The sequence below is a fragment of the Geotrypetes seraphini genome, chromosome 2 (assembly GCF_902459505.1).
Source record: "Geotrypetes seraphini chromosome 2, aGeoSer1.1, whole genome shotgun sequence".
In the NCBI taxonomy this organism is placed as follows: Eukaryota; Metazoa; Chordata; class Amphibia; order Gymnophiona; family Dermophiidae; genus Geotrypetes; species Geotrypetes seraphini.
This window is the reverse complement of record NC_047085.1, coordinates 114,661,913-114,684,226: the sequence shown is the minus strand read 5'-3', so window position 1 is coordinate 114,684,226 and position 22,314 is coordinate 114,661,913. Positions and strand designations below refer to the sequence as shown.

General features: G+C 43.1%; 1 protein-coding gene across 5 annotated transcripts in view; it reads left to right on the top strand.

Annotated features, from left to right (window-relative positions):
* The window catches only part of FAM110B (family with sequence similarity 110 member B), a 225,148-nt gene that overhangs the window by 157,307 nt on the left and 45,527 nt on the right, over nucleotides 1-22,314 (top strand). For all 5 annotated transcript variants that reach the window (XM_033934556.1, XM_033934557.1, XM_033934552.1 and 2 more), the window contains one exon: nucleotides 3,745-3,829. The gene's annotated coding sequence lies outside the window, so the exon portion shown is untranslated. The remainder of the gene's footprint in view (nucleotides 1-3,744; nucleotides 3,830-22,314) is intronic.

The window sequence follows — 22,314 nt, the reverse complement described above, 5'->3', positions numbered from 1 at the left end:
GCACAGGCAACAACTTTAGTATGGTGACATTACTATTAAGGTGCTTTCCATATATCTATATATTTATCACAGTTCTTGCTATATTGCCCTTCCTGGAGCAAGCAGTTTACACATTTTTAAAAAATTCATAGAGTCTGGTAAGAAAAAAGAAAAAATAGAGCAGCATAGGCTTGACCATCAACACCTCCAACATAAAACCAGAGCAGGTTAATGCAGAGGATTTAAAAAAAAAAAAAAAGAAGAAGAAGTAGACTTTAAGACCAGTTGCACCCTAGAGAATTATGTGCCAAAATTTTCAAAATTATGTATAATTCCCTGCAGCATATGTATGTCTCCCCAGGTGCTGTCTTTCCCCATAGGCACACTCAATCTCTCCTTTCTCTGACATCAGCAGCAGTTGAATCCAGAGACAAGTGGGTTGTGTCCCTCCACAAGCAGGTGCAGATAGAGAGCACCAAGCTGAGATCTGTTGTACATAGGATGGTTTGCTCACTGGTAAGACGGTATTCTCTCTCCTGCTCCTGGTTTTGTGTCTGCTTAGAGTGCCTAAAAAGACTCCTGTTTTAGCTTGGCTAACTCAGTTGAGCGAGGGGATTAGGCTTCCTGGGTGCCTATCTTTGGGTAAATCTTGTGTTACCAGTTCAATACCCAACCCTGGTAGCCCCTTTTGTATTGCCCTGAACTCCTTTCTCTCCCCCCCCCCCCTCACATTGGGGGTGGATGGGGAGAATGAATTGGCTAAATCCAGAGGGAGTAAAATAGATGGGAGGCATGGCACAGCATAAAGAAAACTTCTCGGTTAGCAGACAGCCTTGGTTGTGTGCTTGAATGAGTAACATGTAGTTCAGTTCTCTTGGCCTGCTGATGCGAGTTCTTCATTTTCCTTTTTTACCCCAGTTGCCTTCCTGACCTTGGGTTTCTCTTGGGTCTCTGTATTTGAGCATTTAAAGGCCTGGTTGAGAAGCCAAGCTTTCACCTGCTTCCTGAAGTAGAGATAGTCCTGTGTTAAGCGAAGCTTTTCAGGGAGTGTATTCCAGAGTATTGGGTCTACTCCAGAGAAGGTTCGCTGCCGGGTATCATATTGTGTGACTTTGGAGAGAGTGTGGTTAGGGATACTCCCTGGAAGGACCTTAGTGAACTTGGAGGTGTGTAGAAGGAAGATCCTATTCTTCAAGTACTCTGGACCTTTACTTTTGAGGACCTTGAAGATCAGACAAAGAGTTGAAATTTTTGCAAGACTGGTGTGATGTGGTCACGTCACTTAACCTGTTAGTTTTGCTGTAATATTCTGAATATTATTCTCCTCCTTTGTTTTGTGGACCCGATTGCTGCTTTGAATGTGTGGGCCCAATTAGCAGAAAGGGATGGTCAGTCCCAGGTGTCTCCATTCTCCTCCTGCCTTATTAACAGTAGCAGCAAGAAATAGAGAGGTAAATATTATAGTCTCTCTGATTTGATTCCTTATCTCCTACTTCAAATTCTGTGTGAAGGGGTGGATTTTGTGGAACTCTCCCATAGCACAGTTGGAGTCCTGGGATCATGCCTTTGGCATTGTCATAGTACGCACAGTATAGTATATAGTATATTGATCCTTTGCAAAATGTTTAAATTTGACAGAAACATACCCTTTCATTTAATTGGAATTGTGGGCTTCTCAGCCCATATGCCAGAAAAGTTGCCATTGCCTTTCTCTTCATCAACTATCTTGTAGATCGTGTTCTCCTTCTCCAGCCTAGAGGCAGTTATCAATTTAATTTTTTCAAATTGTCATGCTAGCTTTGGTTTAATTACATGTTGTGTCACATAGCTAAGCTTTTACGTTAAAATTTAAATGATGCCAGTTTTGAAGTGGGAATATTAGTTTTTAAGGCTAATTTTCTGAATTCCTCTACCTCCATACTTTTGTGCCACACACAACATGTCCCTACCAAGACAGTTGCCATACACTCCCTGCTCTTGCTCTTTTTCTTCCACTCTATTTCCACAACCCCAGTCCTCTTCCTCGTGGCTCACTTTCCTGCTATAAAGCATATGGCAGTATGAACCATGGAAAAAAAGTGCTAGCAAACAGACCAAGTTTGCACTGCTGAATTGAGGAAGGTGGCTAGGGATACGGCATTGACTTAGAGTTCATCTTGTCTCTTACTCCATAGTTAGCATTGATGTCATCTCTCTCCCTGCAAATCACTCATAGGATGTGGAAACTGTGATAAAACATGAATAAAATGGTCAAACAAAGATAGAAAAAAGAATTAATTTTAAATTTCATGAACAGAAAATGCTGTTTTACAGTAAATTTACAAGTCTTTCTTTTTATCTTCCAAAGTTTAGAGTTCTATTTCTGTCTCTCTTTCTCTGGTGTTGCACTGCATGCAGCATATGGTTTCTTGAGGTTTAAGTTTAATTTTTGTCTATACTTATTTAAGTTTGTTGTTCCTTGTAGTTGTGTTTTCCTATGTACGGGCCTTGTTGTGACCAGGGCTGTAGAGTCGGTAGATAAATCCTTCGACTCTGACACCTCAGTTTCTGTTTCCCACGATTCCAATTCCAGGTATCCAAAATTGTCTTCGACTCCAGCTCCGACTCTTGACTCTACAACCCTATGAGTCCAGCTGGAACTGAGCTTGAACACAGGAAATGTTCAAATGGACTCTCCGTCCAGGAATTGCCCAAAGTACTGCAACTCTTTTTATTCCCATCTCAGAAATATCCCCCCTTCCCTACCCGGTACAAAATCAGGGCAAACGTCAAAGGTAGATGATGTAGCCCCTTAACCTTACCCAATAACTGTCATGCATCCCCTTTCCAGACTCACAAAGTCCACCTAGCAAACAGATTAGGTACAGCCAGGAGGTCCTCTTCACCCATGTCCGGCTGTGGAGTCGGTAGATAAATCCCTCGACTCGGACTCCTCAGTTTCTGGTACCCATGACTCCGACTCCAGGTACCCAAAATTGTCTCCGACTCCACAGCCCTGGTTGTGACTGTTAGCTTTGGGATATTTGCAACACAGATAATTTTATTATGTTTAGTGACTTAAAAGATATCTGATGGGGAGGGAGGGTGAGCATTCTTTATAGATTGGCTCACCATGATAAACCAAATTTCTGACCTTGGTTTATATTTGAGTCAACCTTCCCCTCCCCACCTTTTTTTAGGGGGGGAAGGAGATAGCTTGGTTCATATTCAGATCAGTTTATATTCAAGTACACATGGTATCTCTTGAAGGGGTGCTTTTATACATAATTGAGAAACTGTACACACATTATAATCTTTTACTTTTTCTAAGGCACACAGTTTGCCCAGTCATACAAAATCCTTCAAAATTTCAATGTCTAAGTAGATGAATCATTAATATATAGCTTGGCATGGTGATAACAATAATGTAGTTGCTGTGTTAGGCCACAATTTACAACTTAATATTATTAACTTTTGGAAACTATAAAGTTAGTCCGATAAAAACATATCACCCCATTTACGGTAATTATCAAAGTTACTCTGAGTCAAAGGTTGAATACCAGTGGCATGTAAATTTTGGCTTTGAGTATGGAATCCTAGTTGCCTGCTTTGTAACTTTTTGTTTCTGCAGTCTTCTGAAGTGAATGGTAGATTTCTGCAATTCAATTACATTATGTCATAGGAAGGGTAAACATCTCCAGTGCTAATTCAGGATTACATTGATAATTGAATGCATTGCTCCTATCAGCATATCTAAACTGATAGGCAAATCTTTTTGTCTTTCAGGTCTCCTATGTCTCAAACACTTCTAAAAGGGGGAAAAAAAGCCTTAGTACATCTGTCTATTACCTGCCAAGTACTAATGCATCTTGTAAGTACCACAATAATTGTTCTATAAACTTTGAACAAAAGTATTGTTTACCTCTGAAATTTTTATGTTGGTTAGAAATTTGATTTTGATACAGGAAGACATGACTTATATAATCTGTCGTCTTGTCATATTAAAATTGTATCTATATCCTGAACTAGTATAATAAAGACTAATTCATATTGCCCCCTACATTTTGATGCTGTTATTTGTCATCATAGTAACATAGTAGATGACGGCAGATAAAGACACGAATGGTCCATCCAGTCTGCCCAACCTGATTCAATTTAAATTTTTAAATTTTTTCTTCTTAGCTATTTCTGGGCAAGAATCCAAAGCTCTACCCGGTACTGTGCTTGGGTTCCTACTGCCGAAATCTCCGTTAAAACCTACTCCAGCCCATCTATACCCTCCCAGCCATTGAAGCCCTCCCCAGCCCCTCCTCCACCAAATGGCCATATACAGACACAGACCATGCAAGTCTGCCCAGTACTGGCCTTAGTTCAATTTTTAATATTATTTTCCGATTCTAGATATTCTGTGTTCATCCTACACTTCTTTTAACTCAGTCACAGTTTTACTCTCCACCACCTCTTTCGTGAGCGCATTCCAGGCATCCAACACCCTCTCCATAAAGTAGAATTTCCTAACATTGCCTTTGAATCTACCACCCCTCAACCTCAAATTATGTCCTCTGGTTTTACCATTTTCCTTTCTCTGGAAAAGATTATGTTCTACGTTAATACCCTTCAAGTATTTAAACGTCTGAATCATATCTCCCCTGACTCTCCTTTCCTCTAGGGTATACATATTCAGGGCTTCCAGTCTCTCCTCGTACGTCTTCTGGCGCATAGACAAATTTGTTTTTTTAGAAGAAAGCTGTTGATGCTCCTATACAAGTTATTGGTGAAGCCCCATTTGTAGTATTGTGTTAAGTTATGGAAGTTGGAGTATTGTGTTAAGTTATGGAGTATTGTGTTAAGTTGTGGAAGTTAAGTTATGGAAGTATTGTGTTAAGTTATGGAAGTTGTATTAAGTTATGGAGATAAGAAGACTTCCAGAGGAAGGCAACAAAAATGTTAGGGAGTTTGCACCAAAAGATGTACAAAAAGAAACTAGAAGATCTGACTATGTATACTTTAGAGGAGAGGAGGAATAGGAGTGATAGCCTACCACTAAACCATCTCTCTCCCCTTCAGTCAGTTCAGAACTCTGCTGTACGTCTCATATTCTGCCACTGTCGCTATGCCCACATTACCTCTCTCCTCAGGTCACTTCATTGGCTCCCTATTAGTTTCCACATACAGTTCAAACTCCTCTTACTGACTTACAAGTATATTTACTTCGCAGCTCCTCAGTATCAGCATCTACCACCCTTTCTATTAAAAAAAGAAAGTATTTCCTTAATTACTCCTCTTAAATTTCATCCTATGCCCTCTCATTCCAGAGCTCCCATTCAAATGAAAGAGACTTGCTTTATGTCAGTGTTCTTCAACCGCCGGTCTGTGGACCAGTGCCGGTCCGCAGAAAATTCCTGCCGGTCCACACAGGGCCAGCGAGATCAGCGAGGTGCAATTTCCTGCTGGTCCACGATGTCTGCCGTTCTGTCTCCAACAATGGCTTTCTTCCTTCCCAGCAGCTCTCGGTACTTGCCAGCACAGTGGTTCACTTCGGCAGCCTTGGGGCTTTTGCTGAGTCATAGCCCGCCTCTGATGATGCAACTTCCTCTTTCCTCAGAGGCGGTGTAACTCATCAAAGGACCCAAGTGAATCGCTGTGCTGGCAAGTATGGAGAGCTGCTGGGAGGGGAGAAAGCCACTGTTGGAGGCTGGGAAGCTGCTGGACAAGGGAAAAAAAAGGGACAGCTGCTACTGGACCTGGAGGGAGCGAGAAAGAGAAATTCTGCTGGGAGGGGAGGAGGGAAAGGAGTCTAGGAAGCTGCTGGACAAGGGAAAATAAAGGGACAGCTGCTACTGGACCTGGAGGGAAGGAAAAGGAGAGATGCTGCTGGGAGGGGAGGAGGGGAAGGGAAAAGAGTTACTGCTGGACAGGGGGAGGTGGGAAGGGAGAAGGAAAAAAGGAAAGAAACAGCTGGCAGGGAGATTAGAGAAAGGGAAGGGGTCAGGGTAGAAAGGAGAGATAAGATGAGGGAAAGGGGAGAGATGAATGAGATAGTAGAGAGATTGATGCTGGGAAGGGGGTCAGCAGAGAAATAAGCAGAGAGGGACAAAGATGCTAGATCTGGTGTAGGAGAGATAAAAATGAAGAGAGCAGTGAAGCTAGAATGAATCATTTAAAAAGGAGAGAGAGGCATAGAAAGAAGACAGATACCATATGGAAAGGGGAGAGGGCAGACAGTGAATGGAAGGGGCAGATGCTGGATTGAAGAGACAGAGAGGGCAGACGCTTGAAGGAAGAAAGTGAAAAGAAGATGAAAGCAGAAACTAGAGACAATAAAAGGAAGAAAAAAATTTTTATTTCTATTTTGTAATTAAAATATATCAGATTTTAAATATATAATCAGGTTAGAACTGGTGTTAGATATAACTGGGGACTGCAAAGCCCAGGCAGTGGCTTAGGGTTCTCTCTGACAAGGGGGCAGTTACCCTAGTTGCACTCCTCTAACACTATTCCTGTCATGTGTGTCTGCGGTATTCTGTTAGCATGATATTTCTGTGTAGCATTCTGTAATAATTTGGCTTATTCGGTTTTCTTGATAGTAGAGGGGAGGGGAGACAGGGATTTTGTTGATCCTTGCACTGTATTATTTGTATTTATAAAATGATAATTGTACAGAATATTGTTTCTTTTTATACTTTAATAAAATACATTCAATATAAAATCATAACTGAGGCTTGTGTGGATGGGATCAGATGGTTTGCAGGGACCGAGCTCGCTGAGACCGAGCAGAAATGGGGATTTTTAATTTCAGTCCTAGTAGTTTGCCGGGCCACAAAATAATTATTTTATTTCCGCCGGTCCATAGGTGTAAAAAGGTTGAAGAACACTGATGTCAGAGGCAGATCTAGATATTGTTGCTATCACAGAGACATGGTTCAGTGAATCACATGGATGGGATGCAAACATACCGGGATATAATCTTTTTAGGAAGGACAGAGATGGTCATAAAGGTGGAGAAGTAGCTCTCTATGTAAAGATCAATATCCAAGCGACCGAAATGCAAGGGACCTGGGGAGAGGAAGAAGCGATATGGATTGCTCTGAAAAGAGAAGATGGAACTTCTATCTACTTGGGTGTAGTCTACAGACCTCCAACTCAATCGCAGCAAATTCATAAGGATCTGATTGTGGATATCCAAAAGTTTGGAAGGAAAGAGGAGGTTCTGCTGTTGGGAGATTTCAACCTGCGGACTGGAATGTTCCGTCTGCGGAATCGGAAAGAAGTAGGGAGATTGTGGATGCCTTTCAAGAGGCTCTGCTCAGACAAATGGTGACGGAACCCACAAGGGAAAAAGCGATATTGGATCTGGTCCTCACAAATGGAGAGAGTATCTCTAATGTTCGAGTGGGTGCTCACCTGGGAAGTAGCGATCATCAAATGGTTTGGTTTGATATAACGGCTAAAGTGGAGAGCGGCCGCACGATACTTAAAGTCCTAGATTTCAAACGTATGGACTTTAATGCAATGGGAAAGTACCTGAAGAAAGAGCTGTTAGGTTGGGAGGACATAAGAGAAGTGGAAAGACAGTGGTCTAAGCTGAAAGGAGCGATAAAAATGGCTGCGGACCTTTATGTGAAGAAAATCAATAAAAACAAGAGAAAAAGGAAGCCGGTATGGTTCTCCAACCTAGTGGCTGAGAAAATAAAGGCAAAAGAGTTGGCGTTCATGAAATATAAAAAAAACCGAAGAAGAGGAGAGCAGAAAGGACTACAGGGTGAAACTGAAAGAAGCCAAGAGAGAGATACGTTTGGCGAAGGCACAGGCGGAAGAACAAATGGCTAAAAATGTAAAAAAGGGAGATAAAAATTTTTTCAGATATATTAGTGAAAGGAGGAAGATAAAAAATGGAATTGCTAGGCTAAAAGATGCTAGGAACAAATATGTGGAGAGTGATAAGGAGAAAGCAAATGTGCTAAACAAATACTTCTGTTCTGTGTTCACAGAAGAAAATCCTGGAGAAGGACCGAGATTGTCTGGCAAAGTTACACGAGAAAATGGAGTAGATTCTGCGCCGTTCACGGAGGAGGGTATTTATGAGCAACTTGAAAAACTGATGGGACCAGACGGGATCCATCCCAGGATACTAAGGGAGCTCAGAGAGGTTCTGGCGAGTCCTATTAAAGACTTGTTCAACAAATCTCTGGAGATGGGAGTGATTCCTGGGGATTGGAGGAGAGCGGATGTGGTCCCTATTCATAAAAGTGGTCACAGGGATGAAGCAGGAAACTACAGGCCGGTGAGCCTCACTTCAGTTGTTGGAAAAATAATGGAAGTGTTGCTGAAAGAAAAGATAGTGTACTTCCTTGAATCTAATGGGTTACAGGATCCGAGGCAACATGGTTTTACAAAAGGTAAATTGTGCCAAACGAACCTGATTGAATTTTTTGATTGGGTGACCAGAGAGCTGGATCGAGGACATATGCTAGATATAATTTACTTGGATTTCAGCAAAGCCTTTGATACAGTTCCTCATAGGAGGCTGTTGAACAAACTTGAAGGGCTGAAGTTAGGACCCAAAGTGGTGAACTGGGTCAAAAACTGGCTGTCGGACAGACGCCAGAGGGTGGTGGTTAATGGAAGTCGCTCGAAGGAAGGAAAGGTGACTAGTGGAGTCCCTCAAGGTTCGGTGCTGGGGCCAATCCTGTTCAATATGTTTGTGAGTGACATTGCTGAAGGGTTAGAAGGAAAAGTGTGCCTTTTTGCAGATGATACCAAGATTTGTAACAGAGTAGACACTGAAGAGGGAGTGGAAAATATGAAAAAGGATCTGCAAAAGTTAGAGGAATGGTCTAATGCCTGGCAACTAAAATTTAATGCAAAGAAATGCAGAGTAATGCATTTGGGGATTAATAATAGGAAGGAACCGTATATGCTGGGAGGAGAGAAGCTGATATGCACGGACGGGGAGAGGGACCTTGGGGTTATAGTGTCCGAAGATCTAAAGGCGAAAAAACAGTGTGACAAGGCAGTGGCTGCTGACAGAAGGATGCTGGGCTGTATAAAGAGAGGCGTAGTCAGTAGAAGGAAGAAGGTGTTGATGCCCCTGTACAGGTCATTGGTGAGGCCCCACTTGGAGCATTGTGTTTAGTTTTGGAGACCGTATCTGGCGAAAGACGTAAGAAGACTTGAGGCGGTCCAGAGGAGGGCGACGAAAATGATAGGAGGCTTGCGCCAGAAGAAGTATGAGGAGAGACTGGAAGCCCTGAATATGTATACCCTAGAGGAAAGGAGAGACAGGGGAGATATGATTCAGACGTTCAAATACTTGAAGGGTATTAACGTAGAACAAAATCTTTTCCAGAGAAAGGAAAATGGTAAAACCAGAGGACATAATTTGAGGTTGAGGGGTGGTAGATTCAGGGGCAATGTTAGGAAATTCTACTTTATGGAGAGGGTAGTGGATGCCTGGAATGCGCTCCCGAGAGAGGTGGTAGAGAGTAAAACTGTGACTGAGTTCAAAGAAGCGTGGGATGAACACAGAAGATTTAGAATCAGAAAATAATATTAAATATTGAACTAGGCCAGTTACTGGGCAGACTTGCACAGTCTGTGTCTGTGTATGGCCGTTTGGTGGAGGATGGGCAGGGGAGGGCTTCAATGGCTGGGAGGGTGTAGATAAGCTCGAGTAAGTCTTCAGAGATTTCGGCAGTTGGAACCCAAGCACAGTACCGGGTAAAGCTTTGGATTCTTGCCCAGAAATAGCTAAGAAGAAAAAAAAAAAATTTTTTTTTAAATTGAATCAGGTTGGCCAGACTGGATGGACCATTCGGGTCTTTATCTGTCGTCATCTACTATGTTACTATGTTACTGCTTTATGCTTTGTAGGTACTTAAACGTTTCTATCATATCTCCCTCTCCTGCCTTTCCTCCAAAGTATGCATATTGAGATCTTTAAGTCTTATGATAAAGACCATCGACCGCTTTAGTAGCCTTCATCTGAACCAACTCCATTCTATTTATACCCTTTTGAAGGTGCGGTCTCAAATTGCACACAGTATTCTAAATGAGATTTCACCTATCTTATACAGCAGCATCAATACCTCCTTTTTCCTATTGGCCATAACTCTCCCTAGGCACCATTACGTCCTTCTAGTTTTCGTCATACTCTTTTCAACCTGTTTGGCCACCTTAGGATCATAACATACTATCACAGCCAAGTCCCACTCCTCTTTTGTGCACAAAAGCTCTTCACCCCTAAACTATACCATTCCCTCGGGTTTTTGCAGCCCAATGCATAATCTTGCATTTCTTAGCATTAAATCTTAGCTGCCAAATTTCAGAACATTTTTCAAGCTTCACTAGGTTCTCTTTTTTTCACACCACCAGGTGTCTACTCTATTGCAGGTTTGGGTATCATCCACAAAGAGGCAAATCTTAGCACTTAAAACAATGTTAAAAAGAACAGGCCCAAGTACAGAACCTTGAGGCACACCACTGGTGACATCCCTTTCCTCAGAGAAATCTCAATTGACCACTAGCCTCTGTTGCCTTCCATGCAACCAATTCTTTTCTCAGGGCCAAGTTCTCAAAACTTAAGGTTACCTTTAACGCAGTCACTAAACCGGTCTCAGCTGGTTTAACATACATGTATTTTAGCGGTGGATTATCAAAACAGCTTACTGTGGTCTTTTCCGAGTTTTTTAGCAGTCTCCGATACTGTCATGCAAATGTACAATGAGGTCATTAATATTAAAATGAGCACTGAGCGATTCACTATCATCGCTGAGTGATTCCCTAACCTCTGCTCAGATTGTTTCAAGGTTCTCGACAGAGGTTTCAAGGCTCCAGGCGAGCTCAACCATCAGGTTCACTCACCACAACAGCCTCCAAGAAGTCACAATGGCACCAGGCCAGTAGCCGAACTCCTCTGAATAGAAGGGATGTTGTTGGCTTACTGGGAGGCTTGGGCAAGAATTTGCTTGAACCACTTGATACTGAACATTATTCTAGAGGGCTACAAGTTGGAATTCCATCGTCCTCTGCTAGATTTATATATACACTCTCTAGCCAGATGGCCAAAAAAAGTGATCCGGTTTCAAGCAATGGTGAAACGGCTTCTGGTTATTCAAGCCATAGAACCCATCCCAACTAAGGAATTAGAATTGTGAGTCATTTGTTTAGTGCTGCAATCATTGGAGACCACCTTGGAAGTCAAGGCAGTTACAGGAGTCTTGGACAATACCACAGCATTGGCATATGTCAACATACAGGGGGGCCCAGTTGTTAATGATGGGCAGAAGTCCACTTGCCTCACTATCAGCTGAACATGTAGTAGGAGTAGACAATATGCAGGCCAACTACTTCAGTCGGCAGACTCTATATCCGGGAGAGTGGTTTGATTTCCAGAAGACCTTTGACAGCTTTGTGCATCACTAGGGACGTCCGATGTTCGATCTGGTGGCGTTGGCAGCCAACAGAAGTCTCTCGTTTATTCAGCCGAAGATTCAAGCACAGAAGCACCAGCATGGTCATTCTAGTGCAACCTTGGCCAGAGAAGGGGCTGGAAGAATAGCAACTCACCCAGGGTTGATAATCCTGGTTGCCCCAGAATGGCTACATCTGCCATGGTATGCGGATCTGGCCCATCTACAGAGGGACCAATGTCTTAAACTGTTACTTCATTCAACTCTTCTCTCATAGGGTCCAGGGCTCTGGGGGATCTAGAACACTTTGGGCTTACAGCATGGCTCTTGAATGCATAACCTTACCGGTGGTCATGGCTCCCTCCTAAGATCTAAGAAACCGGCAACTGTTGCAGCCTATGCTAAGACTTTTCAACGTTGGTGTGCTAAGCAGAATGTGGGGCCTTTTCAGGCTCCACTGTCAGTGGTCCTAGCATTTCTTCAGGATGACTAGAAGCGCCTGGTGGTTGCTCCCCTCAAGGTACAGGTGATTAGCCTCTCTTGCTTTAGGGCTTGAGTGGAAAAAGTTTATTTGGCCTTGCATCCTAATGTAGCATGATATTTGAAAGAAGCTATGCAGCTGCATCCTCCTGTCAAAGGCTGTTACTGACTTGGAACCTCAATATCGTTTTGCATTCTCTCAGCAAGGACCCATATGAGCTCTCACAAGAGGCATCAATGATGGATCTCACCGGTAAAGACAGTTTTTCTAGTAGCTATTGCCTCAGCAAGAAGAGTCTCGGATCTGCAGGCTCTGTTGTGCAGAATGCCTTTCCTCAGGTTTATGGAGGCAGGAGTCTCGTTGTGCACAGTACCTTCCTTTCTGCCAAAAATGGTCTTGGCCTTCCATGTAAATTAGGAAGTCCAGCTACATGAATTTCATACCACAGGTTCAAAGAAAAAGGACAAAGTTGGCATTGCTGGATTTTAAGGAGACAAATGATTTTCGTTTGTCAGATCAATTTTTTGTACTAATGAGTCCTCGCCGCTGGCTTCTAAGGCTTCCATTTCAAGATTAATTCTTATGGCTATTTTTTTAGTGTATATCAGGTGGGGTTAGCAGCCACTGATTTCTTTAAGAGCATACTCTACAAGGATTGCTATTGCTTCATGGGCGGCGTCCCATGCACTTCCACCCGAAATTTGTAGGGCAGCTATGTGGTTCACCCTCCATACTTTCAAAAAAGTTTACAGGGGGAATGTGGTGGCATGACTGGATACAGCTTTTGGATTCATCTGCCCTATCCTAGACTCAGGGAACTGCTTTGGTATGGCCCACTGGTTCAAGACTTGTATGCTTTTTGCACTAGAAGAGAAGATTAGGTTCTTACCTCAATAATCTTATTTCTAGTAGAAAAGCATATGAGTCTTGAAAGCCCGCCCTGTCAGATTTCATTTTAACCTTCTTAACTGTCTTGGATGTGTATGCATAAGAACATAAGAAAAACCTTACTGGTCAGACCAGCAGTCCATCAAGCCCAGTAGCCCATTCTCACGGTGGCCAATTCTGGTCACTAGTACCTGGCCAAAACTCAAAGAGTAGCAACATTCCATGCTACTGATCCAAGGCAAACATTGGCTTGCCCCCTGTCTTTCTCAATAACAGACTATGGTTTTCCTCCAGGAAATTGTCCAAACCTTTCTTAAAACCAGCTACGCTATCCACTCTTACCACAACAACTGGCAATGCATTCCAAAGCTTAACTATTCTCTGAGTGAAAAAATATTTCCTCCTTTTGGTTTTAAAAGTATTTCCCTGTAACTTCATTGAGTGTCCCCTAGTCTATAATTTTTGACAGTAAAAAATCAATCCACTTGTACCCATTCTATTCCACTCAGGATTTTGTAGACTTCAATCATAACACCCCTCAGCTGTCTCTTTTCCAAGCTGAAGAGCCCTAACCTTTTTAGTCTTTTCTCATACAAGAGTTCCATCCCCTTTATCATCTTGTACCTTTTCTAGTGCCGCTATATCTTCTTGAGATAATGAGACCAAAATTGAAGGCAATACTCCAGGTGAGGTCGCACCATGGAACAATGCAGGGGCATTATAACATTCTTAGTCTTGTTAACCATCCCTTTTTTAATAATTCCTAGCATCCTGTTTGCTTTTTTGGCTGCCGCTGCACATTGGGCGTAAGGTTTCATCATATTGTCTACAATGACATCCAGATCCTTTTCTTAGGCACTAACCCCCAAGGTTGACCCTAGCATATGGTAACTGTTTTGGGTTATTTTTCCCAATGTGCATGACTTTGCATTTGTCTATAATAAATTTCATCTGTCACTTGGACGCCCAGTCTTCTAATTTCCTAAAGTCTGCCTGCAATTTTTCACAATCCACATGCGTTTTGACATCTTTGACTAGTTTAGTGTCATCTGCAAATTTAATTACCTCATTCGTTGTCCCAATTTCCATATCATTTATAAATAAGTTAAATAGCACCAGTCCCAGTTCAGATCCCTGCGGCACTCCTCCATTTAGAAAAATGACCATTTAACCCTACCCTCTGTTTTCTATTTGACAACCAATTCCTAATACACAGCTGAACTTTGCCACCCATCCCATGACTTTAATTTTCTCAGGAGCCTCTCATGAGGAACTTTGTCAAAAGCTTTCTGAAAATCTAGATACACTACATCAACTGGTTCACCTTTATCCACATGTTTATTCACACCTTCAAAAAAGTCAAGGAAATTGGTGAGGCAAGATCTCTTTTAACTGAACCCATGCTGACTCTAGCTCATTAAATCACATTTGTCTACATATTCCACAATTTTATTTTTTTATAATTGTTTCCACCACTTTGCCTGGCACTGAAGTCAGGCTTACCAGTCTGTAATATCCTGGATCTCCCCTAGAACCCTTTTTAAAAATTGGCGTAACATTGGCGACCCTTCAATCTTCAGATACTACAGACAATTTTAGTGACAGGTTACAGATCACTAACAGCAGTTCAGCAATTTCATGTTTGAGTTCTTTTAGCACCCTGGAATGTATACCATTCGGTCCAGATGGTTTATCACTTTTTAACTTGTCGATTTGGCTTCTAACATCTTCCATATTCATCAAGATGTCTGTCAGTTCCTCCGCATTATCACCCTTGAAAACCATTTCCGGTTCAGGTAGATCTTACATCTTCTTCCATAAAGACCGAAGCAAAGAATTCATTCAGTCTCTCCGCTATGGACTTATCCTCCCTGAGCACCCCTTTTGCTCCTTGATAATCCAATGGTCCCATGGATTCCCTTACTGGTTTTCTGCTTCTGATGTACCTAAAAAAATTGTTATGAGTTTTTTTGCCTCTTTTTCAAGTTTCTCTTCATATTCTTTCTTAGCTTTCTTTATCAGTGCTTTGCATCTAACTTGCCAGTGCTTGTGTCTCTTCTTATTTTCTTCATTCGGATCCTATTTCCATTCTTTTAAAGGATTTTTTTTTGCTCTAATAGCCTCTTTCACTTCACCTTTTAACCATGCCGGCTCTCGTTTCCTCTTCTTTCCACCTTTGCTAATACGTGGAATATATCTGGTCTGGGCTTTGTTGGTGTTTTGCCTAGCTGTACAGTACAAAACAGTTTTTACCTACTGTCTCTATTGTAGAATAGAAATCATACACTAGTTTCTTTTAAAACTATAACCTTTTATTAGGTTAAAAAAAAAAAGACAGCACCGTGGGTGCCTGTGCAAATCATCACCATGAGTGCCTGTGCCTCCTGCATCCTCTGCTTCTCACAAGCCGGGTAACCCGTTACAGCTTGGCAAGGAGCTCTCCCAAGGGAATTGCTTATGGGCAGTGCATATGATTACTCCACAGATTGAGTTACAGTGAGCCTCATTAAGAGGCCTTCCTTTATAGCAATATTCACACACAATGTTCACCTTCCAAAAACACTCAGAATAGTACATAATGGTATATGTTCCCAAAATGTGAAAATGATACATGTCTTCAAAATATGAGGTTGCATCTAGGTTATATAGAATGAATAAACACCAGAGAAAAACAAGTCATATCAGTATGTAAAAGTTCAGATATCGAGCAGTCAGAGCAGATATTCTTTCTGAACAAGTGCATTAATTTCACTGAAAAGGGTTCAGTTCCCAGCTAGCACTAACAGGCACAGCAAGCTCTGCTAAAAACATGAGTCAGACAAAGCAATGGTAAACTATGATTGCTTATGACACTATGCAATTCTATCGCTAGGCTTAAGGGCCTAGCTCTAGGCTTTTTATGATACTGTTCTACACTTTGGCTCCTTGACCATTGTGTAGGTTGACGAGTAAGAATATGTTGAAACTATAGTGGTACAGTCAAACCTTGGTTTGCGAGCATCATTTGTTCCAGAAGCATGCTTGTAATCCAAAGCACTCGTATATCAAAGCAAATTTCCCCATAAGAAATAATGGAAACTCAGACGATTTGTTCCACAACCCAAAAACTTTAATACAAAATACGTGTACTGTACTATATAAAGTAAAACAAATAACCTGCACTTAGGTACTTTTGATAGAATCGTGGCTGGTGTGAGGGAGGAGAGGATGAGGGTTATTGTGTAGGATGACTTTCACTATAACTAACAGAATCATTGCTATCTGTTGGCTCAGTGGAATCTGTTTCTTTCTGTGTGACATTAATAAGGAACCTATCCAATGACAGTTGCTTCTGCCTCCTTTTGAGGATTTCGCGGAAATGTGACATTGCATTGTTGTAAAACAGATTCATCGCTTGCACTGCTACAGCCTTATTTGGGTGGTGATTTTCTACAAAAGTTTGCACTCTTTCCCACATTTTAAACATCTCCCTAATCTCATTTGAAGTGTGAGATTCCTCTGTCTTTTTCTCCTCCTCCTCCTCCTCAGATGAGATCTCCTCCATTACCTCTTGTTGTTGCGTGTGATACAGATCCATCAGTTCATCGGTGGTCAGCTCCTGGCCATGTTCCTCCACCAGCTCCTGGATGTCATCCTCCTTCATCTCCAGTCCCATGGTCGTCCCCAAGGACACAAATTTCATTAACAACTGGCAATCCTCTCGTTGACCCACTTAATGAACAAGATACAAGTGACCCAAGCCCTGCTGTTGGACCTCCACATAACGTAACTGGCTTTTCTGCACCTTGCATTTCTTGAAGGCTCGTGGACTGGCTTGACTTTGAAATCCCCATTTGCATTAGCACAGAACAAGAGGGTGAGATGGTCTTTCAAGGGCTTGTGACTGGGCATTGCGTTCTCTTCTGCTGTAATGTAGGTCCTCTTAGGTATCTTTTTCCAAAAAAGCCCTGTCTCATCGCAGTTAAAAATTTGCTGTGGCAGGTAACACTCAGAAACTATGAGCTCCTGGAACTCAGCAGTGAAAGTCTCAGCCTCTCTGTGCCTCACAATACTATGGATGCCACTTCTCTTAAAGTTATCAAACTATCCCCTGTTCACCTTGAAGCCTTCTTCATTTTCTGTCGACATACCTGACGGTTTACTTACTAGGTCAGTGTGCAAGGCCTTTGCCTTCTCACAGATAATGTTCTTGGTCACTGTATCACCTGCGAGTTGCTTCTTGTTTATCCATAGGAGAAGCAACTTTTCTACATCTTCCAGAACTCGTTGCCATTGCTTTGATAATCTTGTGCATCTAGCCTCCTTCTTTCTTTTTTAATATCATGCAAATCGTCGATGTAGATTTGTTATAACATCTTGCAATGTCGGTCACTCGCATACCTTTGTTTCTGGATGATTTCCTTCTTAACTTCCACCGTAATCATCTCTTTCTTATTACCGCCTTCTTCTTCATAGGGGCCATTTTCACAGCTCAATCACAGTACTGGCCAGAATAGGCTCCACTGTACCGCACGCACATTGCTATATGTTCCCGCACGCAAGTTGTGCGCTTAAGATGTGCATGCTTTATACTGTATACTATGCGGGCTAAGACTGTATACTTTGCATGTTTTATACTGTACGTGCGATTTGCGCATACACTGTGCATATGTGCATGTGTGTCACGCTCATCAACCTGCGTGCTTGTGCATGACGCGCATGTTTAGCAAGACAACATTCATTTAGTGAGTTAAAAATTAATAAAATGTTTTGCTTGTCTTGCAAAACACTCGCAAACCCCATTACTCGCAAACCAAGATTTGACTGTATTATGTTTTTATACACAATAGGTTAAGCAACAGTTAATTAAAATCAAAATGGTGCATCAACAGATTGGACCTGAGAGCCATTCGTTTAGTGCTGCAGTCATTTGAAAAAGTCCTGGCAGGCAAAGCAGTTTGGGTCTTCTTGGACAATGCCACAGCAGTGACATACATCAACAGACAGGGAGATACGAAGTGTGCTCCGTTGAAGCTAGAGGCTCAGGTTTTTTGCTTGGCTGAATCCCATTTCAGTGGCATATGTAGTGAGAGTGGACAATGTATAGGCAGACTATCTCAGTCACCAAGCTCTGGATTTAGGGGCTAGTGTCTGCCCCAGAGTGCGTTCAACAAAATTGTAAAATGCTGGGGGAGGTCAACATTCGATCTAATGGCGTCAGTGGTCAACAAGAAGGCTTCTCATTACTTCAGCCTCAAAGTAGAGTCAAGAAGTGCTGACATAGACACCATGGTGCAGCCGTGGCCAACAAAGGACCTGTTGTGCGTATACCCCCATGGCCATTGACAGCACCCTAGGGTCCACCATCTCTCCCTTTATTTTCCCAACTACCCTCCTATCCAGTATCTCTAAACCCCACTCCACACCATCCCTTGTGTCCAACTTCTCTCCCTTTTTGTTCCTTCCCTCCCTAAATCCCATTGTCCACCATCTCTCACCCTCTTCTCTATTTTTAGACCCATTATTTCTTCCCCCCCCCCAAAGTCCGGCATATGCATGTCTCTTTGAAACCCCCCCTTCCCTCCCTCCCTCCGTGCAACCCCACCTCTGAAGGCCACAGGCCACCACGCCTGAAGGCCTGTCCCCCCTGAAGGCCTGTCTATCCCACCTGAAGGCCTGTGACACCATCCCTGAAGGCCTGTACCACCCCCATCCCCAGAAGGCCTGCATGTTCCCCTGGCCTCTCACGCATCCATTTACCTAATATCAGCAGCCTACAGAGAAGATCGCCGGTGTTAGCGATTAGAGAATGACACGGGGGAAAAATCTGTCCCCGGCCCACCATCCTCTGCACCCCCCCCCCCCCCCGTCACCGCCGTTCCCTTCACCACCCCGTCACTGTCACCGCCATCCCTTTCACCGCCCCGTCACCACCACTGCCATCCCATTCACTGCCCCGTCACCGTCCCCGCAGCATCCATATAAGCCTTAGTACTGTAATATTTAGCTTATTCCTTTCTTATAAATCAAAGTTCCTGCTGCTGAACTAGAGAAAGAGATGTTCAGCTGGCAGGGCTTTGTTTATAAATTTTTATCAACACAACTAATATACTACTTTATCCTAAAGCAAAAAATAAATAAATAAATATTATTTTTTTTTTCTACCTTTGTTGTCTGGTTTCTGCTTTCCACATCTTCTCATTCAATTCCTTCCATCCACTGTGTGTCTTCTCTCTGCGTCTTCCATTTGCTGTTACTGTGCCTCTCCCTTCACCCCCCCCCCCAATTGGTCTAGCACCCATCTTCTTCCCTCCGCTCCCCCATAGTCTGGCATCTGTCTTCTTCCCTTCCAGCGTCTTCTCCCCACTCTGTCTTCCACATTTCCCTTCAGGGTCTGTTCCTCTCTACCCTATTTCAATGTCTGTTCTATTCCTTCCCACCACCACCCTTCCCTCCATCCTTTACCATCTGTTCCTTTCTACCACCCTTCAGCTGCTCTCGCGTGGCCTATCTACCTCCCTCCCTCTTATTTTCGTGGCACGTTACAATGTACAGTGGTGCCTCACACAACGAACTTAATTCGTTTCAGGAGCAAGTTTGTTATGCGAAAAGTTCGTTATGTGAAACGCGTTAAGCGCAGTGACTAACGACTGCCTGCAGTGCCTGCGCGGAAGGATGCAATACATCGGCAGCGATCGTGGAAGCTCGGGCGACTTCGTTGTGTGAAACGAAGTTCGTTGTATGAATCATGACATGAAGTTCGTTGTGTGCAGCGTTCGCTGTGCGAGGCGTTCTTTATGCGAGGCACCATTGTAATTTGTGCAAGCTGCTGGAGCCTGCGAGCTCGGTCCCTGTCCCATCCCCACAAACCATCTCACTTCTGTGTTCCTATTTTCCCCATTTCTAATATCTCCCCTATGTATCTGGCATTACACCCCCCCCCCCCGTGTCCATATACCATCCCCATGGCATGTCCCCTTTATGTCTCTGTCCTATGCCCCATGCACATAATTTCCCCTCTTTCTCTTACCTTCCTGTGTCCAGATTTCCCCTATCTTCCTCTTCCATACCAGTGTGTCTCTTCTTTTCAACCCCATCTAGCTTCTTTCCCTCTTTCTTCCCCCCCTCCCCCCCCCCCCCCCCCACTGCTTCCAGCATCTGGCTCACCTGCCTGTCTTCCCCTTTCTTTCCTGCTGTGGGTTTCTTTCTTTACCACTTCATCCCCTTGGCCCAGAATTTTTTTACCTTTCACTCCCTCCTTCCTAGTTTGAGCCAGGAACACATGCAATCGCGCGGTCCAGCAGCCCCCACCTGCCCGACCGCAGCGTTTAGCCATCTCCCTCCCTCCACCTTACCTTAGTTTGCAGGCTTTCTTTTTCGGCGACCCGCACACTTTCAAAGAGCTGCACACGCGCGACTGCTCAGTGCTCAGTCTTCTGCTCTGACGCAACCAGAAACAGGAAGTTGCAGCAGAGGAGAAGATTGAACAACTCCAGCAGCCACGCGTGCGTGGCTCTTTGAAAGCGTGCAGGTCGCTGAAAACGAAAGCCTGCAAACTAAGGTGAGGTGGAGGGAGGGAGCTGGCTAAACGCTACCATTGGGCGGGTGGGGGCTGCGGGGACCGCGCGATCCATGATGCCTCACTGCGGAGATAAGACCATTCACCGCTCCATGGGGCGGTGAATGGCCTTGTCCCTGTCCACGCAGCAACTGCTATTTTTCTTTCCCTGTTTCGGCGGGTTACCCGTGGCTAGCCGCGGGTAACAACCACCGTGTTATTCTCTACTAGTGATCTTTACAAGCTGCCATAGGCCTTCGGAGCTGTTTCCTCTGCTGCAGTCCCGCCCCTCTTCTGACGTCAAAAGCAGCATCGTGGCAGAGGAAACAGCTCCGAAGGCCTACGGCAGCTTGTAAAGATCACTAGCTCTGGCGATCTTCTCTGCAGGTTGTTGATATTAGGCAAATGGATGCGTGGGAGGCCAGGGGGGAAGTTGGACACCAGCACTTCCCGACTGACCCTCCCCCCTTGCTCTCTAAAGCAGGTGTGGCAGTGGCCAGCCAGCAAGAGGCAGCACTGCCGCTCCTGCTTTGGGGGGAGGGTCAGTTACCGAATCGGGAGGCTGATTTTTTTGTTTGTTTGTTTTAAATTGATTCGATTTGATTCACCCAAAGTGAATCAGTGAACCGATTCGAATCGTGAATCGAGCAGCACTACTTCAAGGTACATTTGTCATTCCTCTTGTGTCTTATTAAGGGTCTTTGGCTTCCCATCCAGATATGTCCAGGTTTCTGAAGGAAAAATAGATTTGCATCCTCCCATGCAACAACTATTTCCAACGCACAGGTTATAATTTGTCATGTTAGGATAAAACTTGTATTGTAAACTTGTACTGTAATTTCGGCACATACTATAGGTCTAATACTAATATACATAATATACAGTTTTCAAGTTGCAATTTGACATAGTTATCCAGTGCAAGTTTTTCCAAAACAAGTTTTATCCTCACTGCTCTACTCCCCAGAGCAAACACCCCTCCCCCTGACACAATACATGCACAAACCACACACATACCAAACTAACACATATTCACTACATGCCTTGGATCTTAAGTTTGTATATCAATCTTATCCTAATTTCTAGTAAGTATTTTAACAGATTCATACTTGTACTGGGCATTTTCATGTATGGTTTACATAATGTTGAAAAACAGTAGGAGGCTTGAAGCTGCTAATTCCACTGTTACATTTATCCAAGAAGGATGGATTTATAGAAAGGACAGGGAAGGTGGGCTAAACGAACAGATCTGCTCTATTTTATCTTTTACTGGATTAAGCTTTGAAATGCTCAAAGAAAAACCTGTATCTGGAACACAGGGGAATGATTTATTTATTGTAAATTAATTTTCCTGGAATTAATAGATTTATATCAGTAGATGCTGATTTTTATGGCCCATTGTGGGAGCCTAAGAAAGATAGATATACAGTATCTTGTATGATTCTAAATCTTGCTTTCTGTTTGCTTTTAACTTCTCTCAGCTGCTTGACTTGTGTTCAGGTTTGAATTTCACATTTACTTTCATTTTGTAAGAGTCCTGATCAACAAAGTTATTCAGTTTTTCCTTTGACTGGTTTGGCCGAAAATGTGCTTTTCCAAACTGATAGCACAGTATGAATGGAGGGGGATTTAGAATTAAAACACACTTAACAATTTGAATATATGTATCAAATAAGGCATTTTTCTCTATATAGTGAATAACACCATCTGCTGGCCCAGCAGACTTATTGTTGGCCTTTTAAATAAGAGTTCCCCCAGGATCTCTTCTGATGCTGCGCCTTTCTATTTTCTCATTGTTCTGTTGGCATACAGATGCAGGGTCCTCATGCTTCATTCATGTATTTTTTATGGGACACTAGTGGCGGTTCTTGACGACTGAGGTGCTTCAGACAAGCTGCAATAATCACATGGTGAATCTTTTCCAGAGAGGGATTTGATTTTGATCTGATTTATTGATTTGATATCTCTTGCAATACAGTAAAGCTTAATATAAATTCTAGTGCAATGTGTCTAGTGATCCTGAGTGCTAGGGTTTTGCATTT